At 38.2% G+C, this 25,499-nt stretch overlaps 1 protein-coding gene across 1 annotated transcript in view; it reads left to right on the forward strand.

The window, feature by feature from the left end:
* Window positions 1-15,936: 15,936 nt before the first annotated feature.
* The window catches only part of LOC136858307 (centrosomal protein of 164 kDa), a 208,807-nt gene continuing 199,244 nt past the window's right edge, over window positions 15,937-25,499 (forward strand). Inside the window, exon 1 of the mRNA XM_067137748.2 lies at window positions 15,937-16,032. The gene's annotated coding sequence lies outside the window, so the exon portion shown is untranslated. The remainder of the gene's footprint in view (window positions 16,033-25,499) is intronic.

Below are 25,499 nucleotides of genomic sequence, written 5' to 3' on the forward strand. Positions count from 1 at the left end.
CCCTTGTTTCAAACATCCAAGATGAATTCTATAGTCTATCTTATTCCTTTTCCGTATTGCGTATTAAAATATTCTTGTATATTATGCACGGAAGTACCGGTATGTCTCTGATGCGTCTTCGGTTTTCTACCGACAAATTTGTTATTTTAACTCCAAAATAACTTTCTTCTAGAGATTGGTTATGCCGATCTTATCGCCTGTTTTTTTTCAAAATCAGTCCTCTATTGTTCTTTTTTTAATGCTAACAAAATTACGATGGCCCATTTTATCTTGGTCACGGCCACTATGATTCGAGTTGCGCTTGTATCATCTGACGCTTAAAATACCAAATTTTAAACTTTATTCACGGCAAATCAGGCAATCAGGTATATCTTTCTGATGCTTAAAATACGAACTAAACTTCATTCACGGCAAATCAGGCAATCGATGTTTTGGCAATAATGACAATGGAACGGCACATTAGGAAAAAGACATCCTTCCTGTCGATATTCAAGTACAGCCAGTTGTGGTCATTCTTGAAATTTCTGATTCTGGAAGCGTTTAGAGTGAATTGTAAATCGATGACGATTTTTATACTGATAAACTGTAACCTAGATAAAACCAATCTATATATTGTAAATAAGTAGATATACCTAAATCACAACTGTCAAGAGAATTAAAAAATAAACTCTAAAAAGCAAATAATATAAACGGCATTCGAAATTTTTTTTAAAGCTGCCATTCGAGGACCAAAACCCTGATAAGAAAAACTGGCGGAAAATATATTTCATGACCTCTTAATGCCATTTTATTCAATGATAATCAAGGGTAATAAATAATCAAGAGGTTGAACTCCAAGCAACGCATGTTTGACACCGTCGCGGCAACGTCGCAGTGTCTTCGCAGCGCAAGGCAAGCTGCTGATCCTTGTTGTCCTACCCAATAAATGCACAAACTGAAAAAAAGAAGGAAGCGAAATCCTTTATGTATTTCAAGTCATCGAGCGTAACTACTGGGTACGTAAAGACTACAATGTGACCAAGAAATCAATTTTTCAACCAGCCTGAGCCAAGGAAAATGTTACATTAGAAAATTGATAAGAACTTTTTCTTGGAAATACAACATTCCTAAATTTATTAACTGTACTTACAACATCCCATTGTTTATTGTGTTAAAATTTTTATTCGATCACATTATTGGTTTTGAAGAAACGATGTCATAAATTTGACGCATTGATGCACCACGCTTAAAAAGGGCACTTCTTCCGTTCCTCTTGCGATAAAAATTATTACAATATAAATAAAAAGTCGAAATCTTCATTATCTAACGTGAAATGAAACGAGGAAAATGATGGTGTTATTGGATTTTAAGTGAACTTATTGGTTATTTCATAAACAACCTCCAAACTCAATTGCACATAATATTTTGGTCGACAGTAAGAACTATGTTCCTAACTTTTAATGGCGAGATGCCATGGAATGGCGTAAGCTGATAAAATGGCTTGAGTGGAGTCTTTAAACGTAGAAACGATAATAATAAAGAGATACAGGGAACATTTTGTTTATTACATTTACGAAGATGAATTAGTGATTTGAAAACATTTTCGAGGGATCTGTTCGATATATTAGCAAGTTGTTCTTGAAATCATTATGGTACAAGTAACTGAGTGTAAGTAACTAATAGGGAATGTGACACCTGTGTTACAGCCCTGAATGTAGATCATTGGAACAATGAAAGACTGGAAAATGGTCTTCCTCACATCCCACAAACAATTCTGAAAGAAACAGATATATTCATAGCAACAGAATCGTTTATACTAGAAGACTTTGACCTACCAGGATACCATGGCGTTCACACATACGCAACACCTAATGCAGGAAGACCAGAAGGACGATTTTCGTGTTTCGTGAAGGCGACAGCTGGAAAATTGAAAAAGACATACAAAGAAGAATATGCAGTAATATTAACTACGTCATTGATAACTTTGACTTGCCTATATAACCGTCCGTGGGTCGATTCAATCAGTGGTTCGAAGATGGTGTGAGTACGCCTCAGCTGGTGTCAGCGGAATTACACGAGTCTCCACTCATGGCATTGACATTCGACGAGCACCGGTTATACCTCATATTCTGCTTAATATTAGGCTCTTATTATTATGGCAATAGTTCATTCAACTAATTATGTAAGGCTAATGTAATCCCTAAGTTAATAAATGAAAATATCGAGAATTTTATTTTCTTGGAAGGATTTTCCAGTTTAATTGCTTAAAAGTAAGTAGAAATAAGTAAAATTATTTTTCACACCACAATATGATTGGAAGTAAAATAATTAAATCGATATTGAATGCTTTGTTGGTTCATGTTATAATATCATCAATCACATGTTGGTAATTAATTAATTTTAAAAATTCAAGGATGACTTGTAATAAAAATCCAACATGGAACCTGCTGAAGGCTTAATATAGCAATCCATTAAATTATTCTATCGTCTGTTTGTTTGTCCTCCAATTATAGAATTAAAAATGAGAACATGTTCTAATAATTAACTCAAGTTTATCACTCACTGGCCCAAGATTCTAACTTTTTATGTTCCATCAATGTTATCGCTTTTCTCATGAATTAACCATTTATCAACTTGAGTTTCCTAATAAATTATGTCCAACGCTGCCATTTCTTACATGAGTAATCATATATTATTCAAGACATTGCAACTAGGTCTAACAAATAGAAGTCAATCAGAGCTGGAACTGTACCTCCTGGAAACATAACTGCTGCACCTAAAACACACATTATCTAGCTGATATCATCATTAATGAAAAATGTATGGTCATGATCCATCAGCATCTTGCTTCGTCAAATTATTTGCCTACAAAATTCCACACTATAAAGTGTCTACTCGAATGAATACAAGATATGCACTGCTTTAGATGACAACAACCTCGTTTAAGTATAATACCCTTCACTACATTCATATCAATGACATTTGCTGTCGAAGATCCTCTATCAATAACCATCCGATTAAATGTTTAACATTCGCATCTTGTTGTGCGATAAATTAGTATTTTGATGACCGTATACGCGTTTCAATGCATATAATCTTCGGGAAATTATATAAAGACATCAACATCAAACATTATTAATTATCAATCTATGGTGCCACTTCACTTTCACATGATGATCACTTTTAATCAACCATTCTCAACCTCAACATTTGTTGATACTTTCGAAGACTACATCTCACTCCCGTAATGCTTGTTTTCAAAAAATCACATATTACAGCAACCTCATCTTAAATATTTATCGACGATACTAACATTTATAATTCATAACACTTTACATGCGCACCATGCCTATTCATAATTATCCATCCTAAAAATATACAAGCATTTTTATTCGAAGAACCATCTCATTATCAAAAACATGTTATAATCATCCTGATATTAATCCGACGAAATACACGCACCTGCACAAAGAACGCGTATACAAAAATTTATCATATAAGAAGACCTTAAAATCGACATTTAAATAGCATCACCTCACAAAGATTATCTGCGCAGTAGCTAGTATACCATTTCAATTATGAAAATAACATTACTTATATTCACGAATAATCAGCAAGATATCCCGAATAATTAGGATGAAATTCGTGCTTTACGAGTTGAATATTGCACGGGACGAACAATTCCGATATCTTCTTATTGACCCTTAACCGAAATTACGGATATCACCGAATGTTTCCGATGACCACGTTAGGTTACTCAACTTGTCTTAGTTATATCACCTCATGACAAATAAAAGAGAAATCTACACTACTGCTAAGCACTACGTGATAGAATAGAAGAAAGACAATATCTTGGTACTTATCGTTTTCCTTGAAATTACTTGAAATGATTGTCCATCCTTTCACTCGGTCGGATATAAGTTGTTATTTCATTTCACCATGGATCCAGTCTTTTCAGGACACTAATCCTGTTCAAGCTCACATAATGGATTTGATCTGTGTACAGAAACCATCTTCAATCATCGTGTGCATTTGAACCTATTACTTGTACAGTTGAATTAATACAACGATATTTATACCACACAGTATCTCAATATTAACCCAAAACACTCTCCTTATTTCTTATAATGAATATCGGATCAGATATTATTATTATTATTATTATTATTATTATTATTATTATTATTATTATTATTATTATTATTATTATTATTTCCTTCAATATTTCTCTATGGATGACTTCCAAGTCCCACAATTTCAAATAGCTCTTTCTTAGACAGTGTCTACCAGTTCTTTTCTCGACCTTCAACCTTAATTTTTATATCATTGTTCCTAAAACAAAATCCTATTATAACTAGTACAATAATATGGTTCGCATTTCTTAATTAATGTAAAGATCGTTAGTTTACAATTCCCTTTACATATATTTGTAACATTTGAGGAATGTTCACTATGATAATGTCACTTTTCTAATTAGGAAGTTATTTAAAGCAACACGCTTCACCATTTTACGTCATATTATCTTCTTGACCTACACAATCGTTTGTCTCATCAACGGCTTCTTGTTCACTGAACTTGCATCGTTCAAACCATGGCCTCGGCCGCATGTTGTTGCTGGACCTGAATGTTAGACTTGCTTATTTCTACCGCTGACATTTAAACTTCATTTATTGGTTTCCGCTTATACATTAAATTCTATTTATGAATGCGATTAACCGATTACCACGGGGTTCTGAATTTATGAATTTATGAATTTGTGAATTTATGAATTTACGTCATTATTCTATCTCCATCCAATTTCTTACTCAAATTAGCGAGTTATCTCGGCTGACAGATAAAGTTGGACGTATAACGGCTGGACGTATCTTTCCGTGTAACTTTCGTTGACCTCTTCTTAAACATAACCTTCAATGGCTCAATAACAAATCTGAAGCCCATTGGAAGGTTATAATATAGTAAACGAAATATCTCTACAGAATATGAGATAGAGACATTATTTAAAGCGAATGAGAAAGTCCATAACGAGGCGAATATCACCACTGCAGGGGACATCAATTGTAGAACTGATGAACCGAACCTTAAAACTGGTCCTTGAGATGCTATAGAGAAGGGTTTCAGCTTAATAAATAAGAAAGAAGAGAACCATACTTTGCAGTCAACGGTTCAATTACCGGTACTATAGACGTTGTATTCTACAAAGCATCTGCAATCGCCATGTAGAAGCAGGAAGTTCTCTGGAATTCATGTTCAGCCCCGATAAGGAAACACGTACCAGTTGCGACCGACCTCACAGTTATGAAACCCATACCCAATAAGTATACGGACAGTGAGAAAAAAGATATAAAGAAGTTTGGACCTGAAACTCTACAGAAAAGGGAAGCACTTGCATTAGCAGAACACCTAATACAAGGAAGACATCTGAACGAAGCAACGCAAATCGCTACAGATCTGATAAGGGAGGCAATTATACCAGCAAAGGAGAGAAAATGTACAGCCGTGGTACGACGGTGAATGCTGCAACAAAAGAAAAGGAACACTAAGATTTTCAATCAATCAATCAATCAATCAATACTGATCTGCATTTAGGGCAGTCGCCCAGGTGGCAGATTCCCTATCTGTTGCTTTCCTAGCCTTTTCCTAAACGATTTCAAAAATTGGAAATTTATTGAACATCTCCCTTGGTAAGTTATTCCAATCCCTAACTCCCCTTCCTATAAATGAATATTTGCCCCAGTTTGTCCTCTTGAATTGCAACTTTATCTTCATGTTGTGATCTTTCCTACCTTTATAAACGCCATTCAAACTTATTCGTCTACTAATGTCATTCCACGCCATCTCTCCGCTGACAGCTCGGAACATACCACTTAGTCGAGCAGCTCTTCTTCTTTTACATTGGAGGCAAGAGCCAGGGACTCTGAAAGAGAGTTACAGGAATACGCCACACACCGGAAGGACTATGAGAAACTCTTCGCACTGAAGAAATCCCACTACTTGGAAACAGGCAAAAATATTAGTGGAAGAGGGAAAATTGTCCTAAGACCAAAGGAAATCCCAGTGAACAGATGGGAGACACACTTCAAAAAGGCATTCAACCAGGAGATCAAAACATGTGCATTTAAAATGGACGAAAGGTCCTCAATACAACAATCGGTACAAATAATGCAAATAACACCCACAGAAATCTCAGGGACGATAAGTCAAAAGTCAAAAAGGCTTCACATCCAGACATATACACATGGAGCAGCTAAAACAGTCACAAGAGCTAATTATAGCGGTATGGAAAAAAATGCTAAACGAATGCCTCAGGTCTGGAACAATACCAGGGTGTTGGAGAAAATCATCCATCAGGATACTATACAAAGGAAAAGGGGATACAGGCAACCCAAACTCATACAGAGGAATCGCACTGGAAAATAGTATCTTCAAGATATACTCAAAAATACTAGCGTCAAAACTAGAGTTTTACGCTAATATTCCTGAATGCCAGTTTGTTTTTGTACGTCGTAGAATCACAATACAAGCCGTCAAATATTTAATGGAAGGAATAGAAGAAGCTCTAAGGCACCCGAATGGAAAATACTTTGCCGTCTTTATTGACTACACGATGGCGTTCGATTTACTAAACCGGAAAATATTGATTACCAAGATAAAAGACATGATTGGATAAACACATCCACTTGTTAGAGCAGTAGAAAACATATTAGCAGTTAATATTTTGCAGATTGAGGGCACATTCTATGTGTCTGATTCCTTTGAACGAACAAATGTAGTCCTGTAGCGGGATCCAATGCGCCCTCTATTGTTTAATATCGCTACAGCCGATATTGCATACATCCTTCGGAGAACAGCGGATACAAATCTTACCTTATACGCAGATGACATGGTGCTGGGGTCACGCAGAGGAAATGTCCTACTAGGTGCATTAATAGATTTGGATATGTGGCTAAAAAAATTGTTTGACAATAAATTTGGAGAAGACAGTCCAAATGACATTTCGAAAAGAAGAAAAATCTCAAGTAGAGATTCTCTTACTCCCAATGGGGAACCTGTGAACATCGTGAATCACTTTAGATATCTTGGAATTAGCTGGCAAACTACCACAGTGTCATTTAGATACCTTGTTCAATAAAGAACCGCAGCAGCTACAAGAGCAATTCTAGCCATAAAGAACCTCCCAGCTCTGTCCTTAGCTACAGGTATGGGACTTTTTAACACCACCATATCCCCTATAGTTTCTTATTTATTAGAACTTATCTGGGAACGTCTTAAACTTAGGGATGTTGAAAAAATGGAAGGTGTCAAAACACTCTTCATCAGTATTTACAAGAATGGTTTGTATACTAACCAAGGAGACAATTTATGTTGAGGACCTGAGGAACCAATTGTTCCTGCTATCTACTGAACAATATGCAACACATCTGGAGAGAAGAGTGGCTAAGAGTAAAGGGATTGACATAAGAATTTTACACTACAAGCGCCTTTTTAAAGAAAAACTGGATGAAGGAAGATCAGGAACTGAGACACTTCGTGATCCGGTACGCCATCCACGGCTTACATACATAAATATGCGCGACCAAATCGTACCACAATCCTAGCGAAAATTCATATGTGAGTTGTGTAATCAAGAATGTGACAGATATCACCTAACAATGTGAACAAAAATGACATTCTCATTAACACATTGTAGTAGTGTCCTGGGAACGTCTTAAACATAGGGACTTTGAAAAAAATAGAAGGTGTCGACGTACTATTCCTCAAAAATTCACTGAGAGGGGGAAAATCAGCACATATAAGAATGGTTTATATACTAACCAAGGAGACCTTTTATGTTGTTTTATGTTGAGGACCTGAGGAACCAATTGTTCTTGCTATCTACTGAAGGAAGGAAATGGCCAGTAGGCAATGGTATGATAATAAACGAGGTTAAAATTCAGGTTGTGAGTTTCATAAATCGGAAAAGTCCTCTCAGTTTTGATTACTGGGTTGATAGGGGTGAAAGTTGCCTTTTGGGGATCATTGTAACTACCTAAGGATTATCATTGGGCAATCACATAAATATGATTGTAAATAAAGGTTACGAATCTCTGCACATGGTTATGAGGGTATTTAGGGGTTGTCGTAAGGATATAAAGGATTAGGCGAATAAGTCTCTGGTAAGACCCCAACTAGAGTATTGTTCCCGTGTATGGGGCACTCACCATGATTACTTAATTCAAGAAATGGAAAAATCCAAAGAAAAGCAGCTCGATTTTTTCTGGGCTATTTCCGACAAAAGAGTAGCGTTACAAAAATGTTGCAAAGTTTGGGGTGGGAAGACTTGGGAGAAAGGAGACGAGATCCTTGACTAAGTGGTATGTTCCGAGCTGTCAGTGGAGAGATGGCGTTAAATGACATCAGTAGACGAATAAGTTTGAATAGCGTATTTAAAAGTAGGAAAGATCACAATATGAGTATACAGTTGGAATTCAAGAGGACAAGTTAGTGCAAATATTCGTTTATTAGGAAGGAATTAGGGATTGGAATAACTTACCAAGGGAGATGTTCAATTTTCCGATTTCTTTGCAATCATTTAAGAAAAGGCTACCAAACAACAGATAGGGTATCTGCCACCTGACCCTAAATGCAAATCAGTAGGGATTGACTGAACAATATGCAAAAAGTTTGGAGAGCGTTTTCGGGAGCAATGCATTATTTTTAATATTGACGATTTATTGTTTTCATTGTGCCAATTTGTTCCCTTACTTGAACGTTTCATGGCAGTGTGGTTTGGAGCGGTGTCTTTTAAGGGATGTATCACGCAATACTTGTCCGCTAGGCAGCGTAATGGTAATACCCGGTGTGCGCCTACCGCTTCACGTTTGTTTTTTATCAGACTTAGATGGAGTATTTATGAAAATCGAAACGAAACTGTTACTTTAAATGCATCAAAATGAAGTTATCATATTCTGCTTATGCTTTTAAAGAGATGGAAAATAACATAGGTGCAATGACGATTGCGGATTTGAAAGTGGAATTGAACTGACAGGGCGAAATATTATTTGGAAAGAAGCGAGTTGACTGAAACGGAAGGACTAAAGGTAGCAACCTTTCCTTTTAGTTATTTTGTTCAGAATGAATTCTTTAATTGTTTTGAAAATATTATTTACCGGTATATATATTTGCTTAGAGATGTACATAAATCACGATATTGGTAGGACGGCAGTACCAGAGGCTACATCCAGTACCACTGAATTGAATTTACCTTCAGCGGACGAGTTTCAAGACCTTGTTTCAGGTCATAAGACAGATATATATATTTTAAGTTTGGAATTGATGGATTATTTCATGTTCGGGAAGTCTGGAGGTGATGGTGCCCCAGTGTCAAATTGTAGGTCACACTGTTATTTATGGTCCACCACCGCACACGATGTTATGGCTGGCGCGCGGCTATGAGCTTGCATCCGGTAGAAAGTGGGTTCTAATCCCACTGTTGGCAGCCCTGAAGATGGTTCTCCGTCGTTTCCCGTTTTCACATCAGAAAATGCTGGGGCTGTACCTTAATTAAGGCCACGGCAGCTTCCTTCCCACTTCTAGGCCTTTCCTATCCCATCGTCGTCATACGACCCATCTATATCGGTGCGACGTAAAGCTACTAGCAAGTGTTATGGTTGCTTCCCTACTTCTAAATATTCTTGTTCTCGGGTACATTTGTAAGGTGCTGGTACCTGTCCATTAAATTATCGAAGGTGCAGCGTTCTCCTTGAGTCTTCTTCTTTCACCTAAAGTTATGGAATGATACTGAAAAGTGAAAATCCTCAGCCTGTTTCCAGGCCCAATCTAGCGGTGAACATAGGCATTGTGCTGAAGCCTGTCACACTCCTCTGAGGCAATTGTTAATGGCTGACAGATGAAATGAAATGAAATTTGAGAGTGTTACCGGAATGAATGATGACAAGGAAAACCGGAGTACACGGAGAAACCGAGGTGCCTTTATTTTGTCCCGCAGGAGTTCTTTTATGTGCCAGTAAATCTATCGACACGAGGCATTCGTATCTGGGCACCTTCAAATATACCTGTACTGAGCTAGGGTCGAACATGCGAAATTGTGCTGAAAAGGCCAACGCTCTACTGTCCGAGAACGTCGTTAACTTACTTTCTTATTGAGAATTTATTATCTCATTCACTCCTTTCAGCAATGATAATATCTTCAACTGCAAAATGCTTTGAGCAGACATTGATATTATGAGCCAGACTTTTATTTCTTAAGGCTGGTCTCCACTGATTAACATTTAACAACAACATGTTAAATGTTAACTGGTGACACCATCAACATGTTCAATGTTAAGTGTTGAATACTGTTTCATTTAACATTGTGTCCACACTTAATAAACATGTTAAACTCGACTTTATTTGTTTATGTATAGGCCCTAAGTAGTTCATCATATCAGTTTGCGGCAATGCATTTAGTTGGGGTCTATTATTTTCAAATAAGGACAATGGACTCAGATGAAGAGGATTTCGCCCTTTGTTATTGCCACTGTTGCTTCTTGTTATGACTTAGAAATGCAGTTTTATTGGACACATTTCCTCCCCCTCATCCTGCTCATTGATTCAAAAGCAAACCACTTTGACGTATAAATTTCGTCCGCTCCCGCACCCGACTTCTGATTTTTTTTTTTTTTGCAATACTGGACTGTACTGAGAGCGGAGAGACACTAGATTTTTTTCAATGCACTCGCGGGAACAATTATAGATAACTTAGAGTTCCTGGAAACTGTCGGCTTTCTTCGCTTTATCTCTATATTCCTTTGATGAGGTATCCCACAAACAAGGCCTTTCTATTATATCATTAATTAAGTCCAAAGTAATTCATCTTCCTCCACTCCATTTCTGACTATAAATTTTGGTATAGTGCAGAGAGAACGACACACGTGCGCGTACAGGTACTGTATTTGTAGCTTATAACAAAGTGAATGAGTGTTGTGAAGTGCTGTAACTATAATCCTGCTTCTGGAGAAGCACGTCGTTGCGTCCTTTGTCAATCTGTTGACATGGAAACGGCAAAGAATTTGCCGAAGCTGTGCCAACATCTCACGAACAACGAATTGACTTGACATGTTTTCCACTTGGAGCGGAAAACACGCCGACATGTTAAAAGTGTTAACCTCAACATTCTGAGTTAACACGCAAAGTCAATTGGAAGACACAATCACAATATGCATGTCAATTGTAATATGTTCAATTTAACATGTTGGTGTTAAATGTTAATCAGTGGATGCCACCCTTTAGGTCCTGTTAACGAAGCGCATGCAACCACTTTTGAGGGAAGGGCTCCTCCTTAGGAAATGGATGGTATGACATGAATACGATTTACCTTAATTTTGGGCATTGAAATAGTGCAATAGTGAGGCTAAACAGTTTTCTTGTTTTCTTTTCTGCCAATGCGATATATTAAAACTTTAACCTCATCAATTATCTAGACGACTTCCATTAAAAACATTGAGGAACTAATGACGATCGACAAGCGCATTCCTTGTATCACTCGTGAGACATCTATCGGTAGTGATTCAGTACATCCCTATTAAATTGTTTGTAAGAAGTTGTGGTAGAGATGGGCACTATCGACTGAAAACCACTATCGACTAGTTGGGCGATAGTCCCTTCGAACTATCGACTGAACAGTCGAATGTTTTCAGTCGAAAGTATTCTTTGCATATTACAAGTAGTCAGGCGTTTCAGGACAATTTAACACTCCCTTCTTCGTCCGTCCGCCCAGTAGATATTCTAAATTTAAAAATATAATTGTACAAGCTGTTTCTGAATGTTTGAAGCGAAAACGTTTCGCTGATTACAAATAATTTTCTAAGCTTCTGATCAATATCTTATAAACATATGCTCTCGGAAATCCCCTGTGTAGCAGCTGCGAAGTCACGCACGACCTTGGCTCAGATTTCAGATCTATGTTACAGAGAGGTTCCAGCTGATTCTAAACAAAAGACAGCGAAACCTCTGAAAGTTGGGCGCAAGACTAGGCCTATTGTAATAAATGTATTTAATTTAAATGTATTAACATCCGAATTCGGCGCTATGCCTGGTTCAAGCATTTAAAGTGCGCGAAAATTATTCACCAACGGTCATGTTACCAGACCGCGTGTGATTAGTGTTTTGGACGTAGAGCTTGACGAATTCATCATTTATTTAGGAGAAGATTATAGTGATACAATAACAGCGTATCTTCCTATCCACAGGGAATCGAGCCTCTTGCATTCGGATTAATGGAGTACGTGTCACGTAAGTAGGCCTACTTGTTATTTCGTGGCAAAATATATTTTATAGCAAAGATAATATATTTCAGTTTTCATTTATCTTCTTATTTATGTAAGGAGCACGAAGACCTTGCCGAGTTATATGAAATGTTTGTTTATGCCTGCGACGACGGAAGGACGTTTTTTTTTTTTTTCTGAGTGGAAACTTCGTAGTCGAGAAGAATGAATAGTCGAATGTTTTCAGTCGAACGATAGTATTCATTACTTCCTGTCGAGGAGGCTAAATAGTCGAATGATTTCAGTCGAAAGTATTCATACAACGCAAGTCGTCAGTCGTTCCATGAAAAACATTCGAATGTTTCCAGTCGAAACTCTCCGTATCAAAAGTGGAGAGCCGTACTTTTACGAATTAGACTTCCTTTTTTTTTTTTAACGAAAGTTACCAATAAGTAGAAATCACTTGTATAGACACCCATTAGAACAAAGTAAGTGTTATATTGTCTTACAAATTTATTCAAAGGGACCCACGTCCGCAGCCAAGACGTCCACTCCACTCCACATTAAGAATAAGAAGCTGCACCACCCGGAGATCCCAGGTTCATATCCCATTCACTGACAGCGGTCACCGTATCCTTGGTTTAACATAGTTTTCCACTTTTCTATATTCATTCCTGGCAAATGACAATAGTACCGTACCTTTGGGCGCATGCCCCAATCCCAGACATATAATCACACTATCAAGGTACTCACACAGGTTAAAATCCGATTTACGCACCCATCCGTACACGGGGCTAATAAATAGCTCCCTCAATATGAACCAACATCATACGAATTGCCTTTCTTGGTACTAACTGGACAGTGAAACGTAGAAAGACTACAACGAGGCTCTATTCTCGAACAATTCTAACAATAATATGTAAACCTTGTTGCTGTAGTACACAATCAGGATATAATATGAGAATAGTCAAGCACACTACCACGGTATTTTCTAGATTATTATTGTAATTAGGCCTTATTTATGAATAACTTAATTAATATAAACAAATATACAAGGAAACAAAGAGCACATAAACAAGAGAAAATCGCCTTAGATATGGTATAACTATAAAGTTAACATACAATAGCCTAAATGAATTAAAATGTAAACAGCACACATACAACCTTCTTTGGTTCACAGAGGCAAAGATAGGTATCTTACAAATCACTTTAAGTTCGCATTGAGGAAAATAAGTTTATCAACGTTCTTTCCTTTTAGGCGGTTTCTTTTTTCAGATAGAATCATTCCAGCCTTAGAGAAAATTCTCTCGGATGGAACCGACGTTGCAGGTACACATAAATACTTCATAGCAAGTTTATAGAGTTGTGGCATTGACGCCTTATTTTTCCTCCAAAACAGTCCAGGGCAGTTTCTTCTATCTTCATAGGGTTTCTCGATATACTGGCGGAGTATGACAGTGGCGGAACTTACAGGGTTTGATTTTTGTTTCAGACTGCAAACTCTATTGTCGAGGAAACCCCAGATTTCATAACTATGATCGTCTTGAGATACAGTGCCAGTATTTGTTTCAGTCACGCAGTTTTCACTTGATTCTTCATCCTCTTTGCAAAGCACGGACAGTTCTCTCATTATGGACTGATGGGCCATCTCAAAATTTGTAACTACTCCAAATGCCGCCTTCTTGAATCTAGGATCCAGGAAAGTAGCACTGGCAATGATTGAATTCTTTTCAACAGACCCAAATCTGTTTTGGATACCTTGAACTAGCTCCTCTTTTAATGAACCTCCAACAGTCGTGTTAGTCCTCTTACCCTGAAGGCTAATTTGAATTCCTCTAACCAATGGAATGACTTTTGACACTGTTGGGTACTTCTCTCCAGAGAGTTCCTGTGTCATTACTTCCATTAGTTTTAACAATGGAATACAGTCTTCAACAACTTGCCATTGGTCGGCAGTTAAGGGCTCTGGACTTTTAGGTAAAGACACAAGAGTAGCTGAAAGGGGCTGCTTGATTTCCTTCAATCGTTCAAGCATTGTAAGAGTGGAGTTCCACCTGGTACATACATCTTGCTTCACTTTGAGTTGTTTAAATCCCATTTGACTTTGCATTGACCTGAGTTTTTCTGCAGCAACAACACTTGATTTAAAATGTGTGACCAATGCACGGCAAACTTTAAGAATGTTTGCTAATTCTACACATTTAGAAATAGCATCAGTTACAACTAAATTTAACATATGTGCAGCGCATGGCATATTTGGTATGCCAAGATTCTTTACAGCAGCTTTTATATTCGGTCCACTATCAGTCACAATAGCTACTATTCTACCTGTAATGCCCCAGTCGTCGAAAACTTGTTTCAGAACATCTGATAAGTATTGTGCTGTGTGACTCTGGGACAGTTCTTTCGTAGCAAGCACACACGACCGTAAACTATCTCTTTCACTATCGAAATAGTGACCAGTCACAGTGAGAAACGATGTGGTATTCAAAGAAGACCATATGTCTGTAGTCACTGACACATAAAGAGCTGCACGTAACTCATTCTCTAATTCAGTGCGGGTCAAGTCGTATAAGCTTGGTAGAATTGTAGAGGTAAGCCGTTTCCGATTTGGAAGAGTGTATCTTGGTTCAAGTTCATGAATTAATTCTTGGAAACCATAATCTTCTACAATTGACAAGGGCTGCATATCTCTGGCAACCATTTTAACCACTAATAAGTCGATTTTTTCAATTCGAGCATCCGAAATATCATTAGTTTTGTAACTACCGTAGAGACGCAACTGGCGAGTAGGCTTTGTTCTAGGGTTGTGATCTAGCTGTGAAACGTTTTCTTCGGTGGTGCTGGTGGACGAACATGCTGAGGTGGTGGGCGTGGATTCTTCCTGATTTCCAGATAAACGTATTATTTTGTTAGGAATCGTAAATGGATCAGATTCCACCCGAACTAAATTGTTTTGATCCAAAACGGTCACATGTTGGCGCTTTAAATGGTCCCTCAGATTGGATGTGTTATTGGAACGTTTGAATTCTTTCTTGCACAGGAGACACAAAGCAGAAGTTGAACTTTTTTTCTCAAAATAATCCCATACTTCAGACCTTTTGCGACTCATTTTTTCTGCTACACAATAACAAACCGCACAATAACATTAATTTAGCAATGTTTACAAGTAACAACGACTGTATTTGTATAGACAACAAGATACCGAAAACCCCCGATAGCTATCGGAGATATCCGAAGTGACCATAAACCGATAGTTCCATTCGCTTCCGCGTCGCTGTGACGGGAGTGCGACTGAATTCAGTCGACTAGTTTAATGCTGACTGGAGAGAAAAACGTGGAGAGATCCGTGACGGGGAATGCGACTGAATTCAGTCGACTTCTTTTGTGCTGACTGTCTTGTCTTGTTTGATAATTTAATGGGCTTCGCTTTTTGTGCTGACTGGACAGTGAAATGTGGAGAGAACTGTGACGGGGACTGCGACTGAATTCAGTCGACTTGTTTTGTGATGACTGGACAGTGAAACGTGGAGATATCCGTGACAGGGACTGCGACTGAATTCAGTCGACTTGTTTTTTAAGTAGTCGACTGTTACGATAGTTTGAACTATCGACTAGTTCGATAGTTATCAGTCGATAGTGCCCATCTCTAAGTTGTGGTCATTTGACGCTGTTGGTAATTCTTTGATTTTAGACTATATTCTCTTTGGAATTTAGTAATCATCTGCATCTACTATCTTTGGTTTTGTTGTATAGTCAAAATTTATCTTCATTTTTAATATTTGTTGAAATATTAAGTGTTCCGGCTGTTGTAAGTCGAATCGTATTGTTTGTGTGACAACTAATATGATTTTCTGCTGTGTGCATGTTTATAAATTTTGAACTACAGCAACAATAACAACAACAACATGTTATTCGCTAAAGAGTTGTTCCTAGGATGAAGATATTTATAATTTTTACTTTGGTGTCAATAAGTGTTGTGCTAAATGACGTCCTGAACGACTGTTTCAGCATCTATGCTATTTGCTTTAGTTCAGTTTAAAATATCCTACTGCACACTTTGTTCATATTTTTTTGTAGATTTCTAATGTTCTGTGGTTCAATAAATGGGCGTTTATCTTATTTACCGTGTGTCGCTTTTATTGTAGCGGAGTTTGGAAGTTATGTTTTATTCTGAGATAGGAATTCAGGGTAGATACTTAGAACTATCGCTGTACTTAGGTATATTATTCATTTTATAAAGTTTCCTACTACATTGCTCTTAAAAAAACAACTTATTTAGGCCTATGCAAAATATGGTTACATAGCTTATAAGTCTTAATATAGGCCTATTCTAATTATCTATACGGCAACAGTTAACAATCGAGCGAGTTGGCAATGCGTTATGAGTCATGTAGCTGTGCATTTGGTTTTGGAAGATGGTTGGTTCAAACTCTTCTGTCGGTAGCCCTGAAGATGTATTTCTGTGGTTTCCCATTTTATATCAGCCAACTGCTGGGTCTATACCTTAATTATGGTCACGGCATCTTACTTCCCAATCCTAGATCCGTCTTATCCAGTTTTCGCTGTAAGATCGGTTGGTGCGACGTAAAAGATTCCATTTTTTTGTTGTAATCCACAAGGTGATCAAAAATTTGCGTGCATTACAGTAAGCAGTAGGTTAATTAAATGCACACGTTACACATCACACTTTACTGTTTATAATCTTAAATTCAAATCAAACTGATGTCTCCAAAATGTATGTTGGAAATCCTTTCAGTAATGGGTGCACAAGCTCCTCTTACTATGTTTGAGGCTGTTTTGTGAAGGATCTGTACATTGATACTGGACCGTTGTAATTTTGTTTTTTAGTTTCTCCAGTGTATGCTGATTCTTTTTATATACTAGCTGATGTACCCGGGCTTCGCTACGGGATCGTCAGGAAGAATGTCTTTGTGGTTTTCCTAACTGACGACGTCAACTTAGGTCATTAAAAAAACGTCAGTAGGAATGTAGCGATTAAAAGCAATGTTATCATGTAAAATACTTGATCAAGTGAAAAACCGCACATATTCTCACTTTTAGCGAACGTTCTTAGGTGCTGATCTAACAGTCCAAACTTCCAGTGCTGGAATGACCAGGCCGCAGACAGCCGTGAACACTCCTCTGCCATTATTTCATTAAACATGCACACTGCTCATTCCAATCAGTACAGCAGAGTAGGGATTGAATAGCTCGAATGCTATGATGAACCAGATTGTTACGTACCAGTAGTAACAGAAAATTTATGAACCAGAGGAATGGCATGCTAAAGAAGATAGTTTCCAGCTACTTCTCGCCAATATTCAGGCAGGCTGTTATACTCCGTACAACTGGGCGAGTTGACCGTGTGGTTAGCGGCGCGCAGCTGTGAGCTTGCATCTGGGAGGTAGTGGGTTCGAACCCCAATGTCAACAGCCCTGAATATAGTTTTCCGTGGTCTCCGATTGTCACACCCGGCAAATGTTGGGGTCGTACCGTAATTAAGACCAGGGCCGCTTCCTTTCCCCTCCTAGCCCTTTCCTATCCCATCGTCGCCATAAGACCTATCTGTTTCAGTGCGACGTAAAGCAAATTTAAAAAAAAATACTCTGTATACAGCAGTTATTCCACCTATCGGACATGAGTGGCAACAGAGACACAAAAAACAATGGTCAATGTAATGTTATTGTTTATCAATGTTATGAGCTTTCTCTATTGTATGCCTTCACATTTAGTTTTCTTTCGATTCTGTGATATTAGGGCATCTTACAATATTATGTATAGCGTAGACTCTAGTTCCTTATTCCCCGATTCTGCATACCGATTTTCATTAAATTCTGTCTAGGGCCTACCCATTTCCTCGTGACTCAGCACTGATATGGACTTTGCAACAAAAAATCAAATTCATTAATATGTTATCACGGCCAGTACAGCAAAACTGCATGAGTCATAAATGATCAGAAATTTAATACTGTATAACTTCACTAATGTAGTATTTGTCAATAGGACCACTAATAACAAATACTTGAGAATTTAATTTTAGGCCGTCCCCTGAACTACCATTTCTCTCAGCATGAATAAGATTATTATGGCCTAGATATTGGCGACTCCTCGACTTGGCATACCGATTTTCATTAAGATAGGACCACTAATAACATAAATATTTGAAAATTAAATTTTATGCCTTCCCCCTAAACTGCCATTTCTCTCAGCGTGAATAAGATTATTTATGGCGTAGATTGTAGCAACTTATTTTCGGACTTTACATACCCATTTTCATTAAGATAGAACCACTAATAGCATAAATATTTGAGAATTAACTTTTAGGCCTTCTCCTAAACTACCATTTCTCTCAGCATGAATAAGATTGATTATAGCCTAGATTATAGCGACTTATTCCCGGACTTTACATACTGATTTTCATTAAATTCTCTTCAGCCGTTTTCTCGTGATGCGTGTACATACATACAGACGGACAGAAATTACGGAAAATTAAATACTGCATTTCCTTGTTACTATGGACACGACCGATACAGAAATACCATTCTTTTAAAATTCTGAGCAATGTACAGACAAAACTCTCATTATATATCGCCGTTGCCGGGACAAAACCTCCTATGTGATAATATTTTTTGAGATATACTGACCCGCAGCACATACATTCTGAAGAGCGAGAATGCCTTGACGATATTCACACAATATTGCACCTTAGATGAGAGAACCTTACCGGCCAAGGTTCTAAGCTAAAATATTTCACATAGGAGGTTTCGTACCGGCAGCGACGATATATAATAAGAGTTTTGTCTGTACATTGCTCAGAATTTTAAAAGAATGACGATATAAATCGTCGCTGCCGGTACGAAACCTCCTATGTGAAATATTTTAGCTTAGAACTTTGGCCGGTAAGGTTCTCTCATCTAAGGTGCAATATTGTGTGAATATTGTCAAGGCATTCTCGCTCTTCAGAATGTATGTGCTGCGGGTCAGTATATCTCCAAAAATATTATCACATAGGAGGTTTTGTCCCGGCAACGACGATATATTAAATTTTAGGCCTTCCCCCTAAACTACCATTTCTCTCAGCGTGAATAAGATTATTTATGGCCTAGATTGTAGCAACTCTATTTTCGGACTTTACATATCCATTTTCATTAAGATAGGATCACTAATAGCATAAATATTTGAGAATTAACTTATAGGCCTTCCCCTAAACTACCATTTCTCTCAGCGTGAATAAGATTATTTATAGCCTAGATTGTAGTGACTTATTCCCGGACTTTACATACCGATTTTCATTAAATTCTGTTCAGCCCTTTTCTCGTGATGCGTGTACATACAGACAGACAGAAATTACGGAAAATTAAAAACTGCATTTCCTTGTTACTCTGGACACGACCGATACAGAAATACCATTCTTTTTAAATTCTGAGCAATGTACAGACAAAACTCTTATTTTATATACGTAGATTTCCTTTAAGGTACTCCGAAAGGAAGAAATCTGAAGGCAGTCAAATCAGATGAACACAGGGGGCCACAGTGCTTTCCATTTACAGCTTTTCCACATTTTCGAAACGGTAGATTACTCTCGTTATTGTCGAACTGCAGAATCAGGATATGCCTGACGGAACTTGTTTGCAGCACTTGGATTGTGTGGCAAAATAATGTTCAATATTGAACACTCATCGCTCTTAGGAATACTACTGGTCTGTCGAGCTATTTTCAAAGCTATACGGCAGACGTGGTATGACTGGTACAAGACAGATGGTGTTTCTTCTTGTTAATACAACATCGTTTAGTTTGATGTGTGTGACTTTTTGATCGCTCTGTAGTATTCAGAAAATGAGGAAGTTTCTGGGTTCCATGTTGTTGTACCTAATAATGGAGTGAACTGGCTCGTCTGTGGGACTCTTTCTTCTACTTAGCGATACTGTCATGTCATTCTTGGAAAGAACAGACCTCGTTTTTCTTTTATAATTAAGAGTTAAGAAGAGGTGAATATCTTTCTATTTCCTGACATAATTTGGTCAACTCTTGTGTACTTGGGATATATCCTTACAAGCTTTCACCAAGGCTGCTGTGATTGAAATCCTAGCCAATGTATGTACAGACGTTTTGAAAGCAAAAGTCATGTCCCTATTGTTCTCACTTTAAACTACAGGTCCATATCAACAGTCATGCCCTTGCTTTCTTGTGCTCTTCAGTCCTGACTATTAGGTTTGCATGCTGTTGGGAATCTATCCTTTAGCTGATACACTCATTCTTCACAGGCTATAGTTGTGCCGACCTTAATTCCAACTTGGCGGTTCATAAGCGGTTGTGGCAATGTTGCTACCATATGAGTGTCCAGCAGATGGGAGATGTATACAGAAAAACTTTATAATATCAATTTAATGGTCCGTTATTGGACATTATAAATTTTCCACCCAACTCATTCTTGGTTACCTGCGTTTCGCCCCTGTGTGCTAGGATGGGCTCATCAGTTGGTACTTAGCACACCCACCAAGACGCATGGCTAGTGCATACTGTGGAGGCCACTGCATAGGCTACTTGAAGCCACCAGCAGTGCCAGTGCACTATGAGATACTTTGTCTCACTTCCAAAAATTGATGCCTGCCTGGTCTTCAGATGGTATAGATGTTGATTCCCACAGGGAATATGAAATATTTGTCCTGATGAGTAAATTTATAATACCAATTTAATGGTCTGTTATTGGACATTATAAATTTTCCAGCTAACTCATTCTTGGTTGCCTGCGTTTTGCCCCTATGTGCTAAGATGGGCTCATCAGTTGGTACTTAGCACACCCACCAAGACGCATGGCTAGTGCATACCGTGGAGGCCACTACATGGGCTACTTGAAGTCACCAGCAGTGCCAATGCAATATGAGATACTTTGTGTCACTTCCAAAAATTGATGCCTGCCTGGCCATCAGATGATATAGATGTTGATTCCCACAGGGAATATGAAATGTGTGAACATGGAAAACAACGGAAAACCATCTTCAGGGCTGCTAACAGTGGGATTCGAACCCACTATCGCCTGGATGCAAGCTCACAGCCACGCGCCTCTACGCACACGGCCAACTCGCCCGGTACAGAATAATTTATTAAATTTTATTTTCTGAGAAATACGTAAATAAAATTGGGTTCCACCTGGGATGCTGCTTTTTTTTTTTTTGACACTTTGAAAGTCAGCAAGCAGTTTGATAGCACAGGTGTGATATCTGATTCCTTGGTCAGTAGATGCAGAATGGTCTCGGTCCATAAGTGGCCACGGCTGGTCTGTGATCCAACAGCTCTGCACTCTGACCAGCCAACTGAGCAGAGGAGGGGTGGCCATGGCTCTATGCCTAGCTGCATTCGGGAGACGGACAGGGCTGGACCTCACGGCTGGCCCCAATCGTTGGCTATCCTGAGAATGGTTTTCTGTGGTTTTACATTCTGCACCGAGGTGAATGCCAGGACAGTTCCTAGTATAGGCCACGGCCGCCAACCCCCTCACCTTCTCCGAACATCTCCTTCAACCGAACAAATCTCCCGGCCTGAGAGACGGCGTCACCATCTAAGAGGCTCGCCTCCCCCTTCAAGGGAGGAATGAAAACATTTTTAGTAGTCTGACTCCTTGACTAACTGAATTTTTATCCATAAATTTGTGGGTAGTGGAACATTTTATAAGAATTTTATTGCAGCCAATGGCCATATAAGAAATAAAAAAAATATATTTCCACTTATTGTCACTAAGTTTGTTTGCACTTTTAATTGTCATGTCCATTATTCATTGGCAAGCTGGGTGATCGTTTGTTGCCTACGCTTGCACTTTAAGGCATGATATTTCTCGCAGTGTTGGTCACAGAGTCTGCACATGCAATCCGGGCCTGGTTCATGGTAATTCAAGGTCTGGCATACTTTATGATGAAACCCAAGTATGGCAAACCTCGTAACTGTATGCCGTAAGTCATATCCTGTGCGTGTCCATTCACGGTTGATCATGATACAGAATGAACAAAAAGGGGCTAAGAGAACAATAGACACCAATATCTTGGAGGATAATATAGGAGTAATACAAGTAATACTGAGGGAAATCAGAGAAGGAGAAATAGATGCGGCATTATCCCTAATAGAGAACTACATCAAAGGAGCGGCAATGAATGCAACAATCACAGGTAGTGCGAAAAAATGGTTTGACAGAGATTGTTACCAAACAAGACAGCTAACTTTGGAGAAAATAAGAAAAGCAAGGCAGACTTGGAAGATAACTGACCTAGCAGACTATCAGAATGCTAGAAAGGAATATAAATTTCTAATAAAAGAGAGTTGAATACGAGGAAAGGCAAAATCTTGAACTAATAATGCAAATTGAAGAAAATCCGTTTAAAGCACTCCGCACAAGACAAACACGCTTTACTGGAGATTTGGGAAGCACACTTGGAACAAACACTATGCTACAATAACATAACACCTACAACCATTACAGATGATGAAATAAAACAGTGCTTGCCCTTCTCAAGAGCTGAAGTAAAGAAGGTTATTGAAGCCATGAAGAACCATAGAGCTGCAGGTCCGGATGGAATTTTTAATGAACATCTGAAAGCCTCAGCACCATACCTATTGCTAGTGTGGACAGAGCTGCTGAACAGATGTCTTAGAGACTGCGAAGAGTCCATCATCTTGGAGTAAGTCAACCATAAAGATGCTCTATAAAGGAAAAGGAGAGGTGAATAGACCTGAGTCCTACAGAGGAATTGCACTGGAATAAGTAGGTTTCAAACTGCTTACAAGTTTGCTGACCTAACGCATAGGCAGAACAGTTGATCCGCTTTTACCGGAAGAACAGTAAGGCTTTAGATCAGGCAGATCAACTTTGACGGCAGCTGGAAATCTACTTCAAGACATCCACCGAGCAATTGCCGAACAAGGAGGGAAAATGTATGTAGTTTTCATTGACTATACCAAGGCCTTTGACAGAGTAAACGGGACAAAGATGAAGCTGGAAGTTTTAATTGACAGAACATGGCTGACAAGACTAGCAGTAAATATATTAACAGAAAATTTCGTACAAATAAATGACAAACTTTGCACATCCAAATGGATCAGCCAAACTATTGAAGTGCTTCAGGGTGACCCACTGAGTCCATTACTATTCAATGTCCTAACGCATGATGTGACAGCCAAGATCAAGAGATGCACTAAGAGTGTAAACGCATACATATATGCCGATGACATGGCATTGGCCTCAGAGAATAGAGATGAATTGCAGACTGGGATGGATCTCATCACAGAATGGGCAGATGAGAATGAAATGGCGCTAAATATAAACAAAACTGAGTTAGTTGTATTCAGGAAAGGTGGTAAATTAGCAAAACAGGACTTTATGCAGTGCAAAGGACAGAGGCTCAGGAATAGCAACGCCTACAAATACCTCGGAATCACAATTCAAGTGAAACATTTTAGAAACATAGTTACTAGTTTTAAAAAAACCTGTAACTACTGGAAGACAACCCAAAATATTTTGTTCCGTATGGGACAGACATGTTGTTTTGTACAGGACACTTGTGAATTAAGCGTCGTCTTTGAAAGGGTTTCTTTTTTTTGATGTAGGCCTAATGATGTAATCATAGTATAAATAATTTATTTTTATCAATTTTACATGCATTTTATGGAAGATAATGATGTGTAATTAGAAGAAAATTTGTCAAAAAGCAGACTGATATGCTGAATTTAACCATTAAAAATTTGTATGTTAATGATTGTGTTATACCATACATTAAACTGTAAGTTTACTTCAATTTAAGAGTCTTCAATTAAATAATATATTCTGTCGGTTCCTTTTCTAACAACATCAGGATCATTCGGGGTTCTTCTATGAAAGATACTTTGACAGTGCTTTCAAATGAAAGTGACTCCTTACCTAGCTTAAAAAAAATCATTTTTGGGCCTTCCGTTTGAAGACAAGTACTTTAATACCATAGTTTTCAACTTTTTCTTCTTCTTCTTGTTTTCGAATAGGTCTACTATGGACCACGTTAAGCATCATTCATTTACGGTTCTTCCTCTTTCGATCGGCCCAGTACTTCTTCATCCTTTCGGAGTGGGCTTCTTTACGTTCTCGTGACCAGTTGTTGCCGGTCCGTTTTTTGCTACTTTGATCTTGGAATCCCTTAATTTTGTTGATGATTTTTCTGTATTCCTGTCTGTTGTATACTGCCTGCTGTGATATATTATTTTCCTCCATATCCTCCTTGACCCCTTTAAGCCAGCTAGTTTGTGTCTTCCTGTTCTCCATGTATTCCAGAATTCGCTTGGCTGTTCTCTCTGGTGGCATTCTTTTAATGTGTCCGTAGAAGCAGAGTCTTCTCTTCTTGAAGGATGTTGTGATTTTTTCGGTCCTTTTGTATAGTTCCTCATTTGGTCGCAGTCTAAATTCTTGACCCACTTTCCTGGGCCCTAGTATCTTCCTCAAGATCTTCCTTTCTGTCTTTTCAATGTTTTCTAGTAAGCCCTTCCTGTTCAGTGGAATACATTCGATCGCATATAGACTTTCTGGTTTGATGACAGTGTTGTAATGTCTGATTTTTGCAGTGAATGAAACTGATTTTTTATTGTAGACATTTCGACATAACTGGTATGCTGCTTCCATCTTTCTTGCCCTTTCCTGTAATGCTATTCCTGGTAGTCCTGTTGGGGTTATCCATTCCCCTAGATATTTAAACTTCTGTACTCTTTTAATTGTTCCATATTTGGTGACAATATTTTGTGTCGGATCCTTTTTGTCCTGAATCATTAGTTCCGTCTTTTCGAAGGATATCTGAAGTCCCGTCTTTACAGCAGTCTCTTGAAGTGTTTCAATTTGTACCTTGGCTGTTTCAGTGTCTTCTGCCAGTATTGCCATATCATCTGCGAATGCTAGACAGTCAATTTTGATTCCAGATCTTCCCAGTGATATTCCATTTTTCACCCCTAATTCCATCAGTCTCTTCCTCCACTCTCTGACCACTTTTTCAAGTATAACATTAAACAGAAGTGGTGACATCCCGTCCCCTTGTCGGACACCTGTTTCGATCTTGAATGGTTTTGACAACATACCCATAAACTTAACCTGTGATGTAGTGTCAGTGATGGTTTCTTTGATTAAATTTCTAGTTTTTTTTATCTATCCCAAACTCTTCTAACGTGCTTATCAAGGTTGCTCTGTCGACTGAATCATAGGCTTTCTTAAAATCCACAAATACAATCACTTTTTCATTATATATAGTCCTTTATCACATGGCAATTCAGCTT

The sequence above is a fragment of the Anabrus simplex genome, chromosome 1 (genome assembly GCF_040414725.1).
Source record: "Anabrus simplex isolate iqAnaSimp1 chromosome 1, ASM4041472v1, whole genome shotgun sequence".
NCBI lineage: Eukaryota > Metazoa > Arthropoda > Insecta > Orthoptera > Tettigoniidae > Anabrus > Anabrus simplex.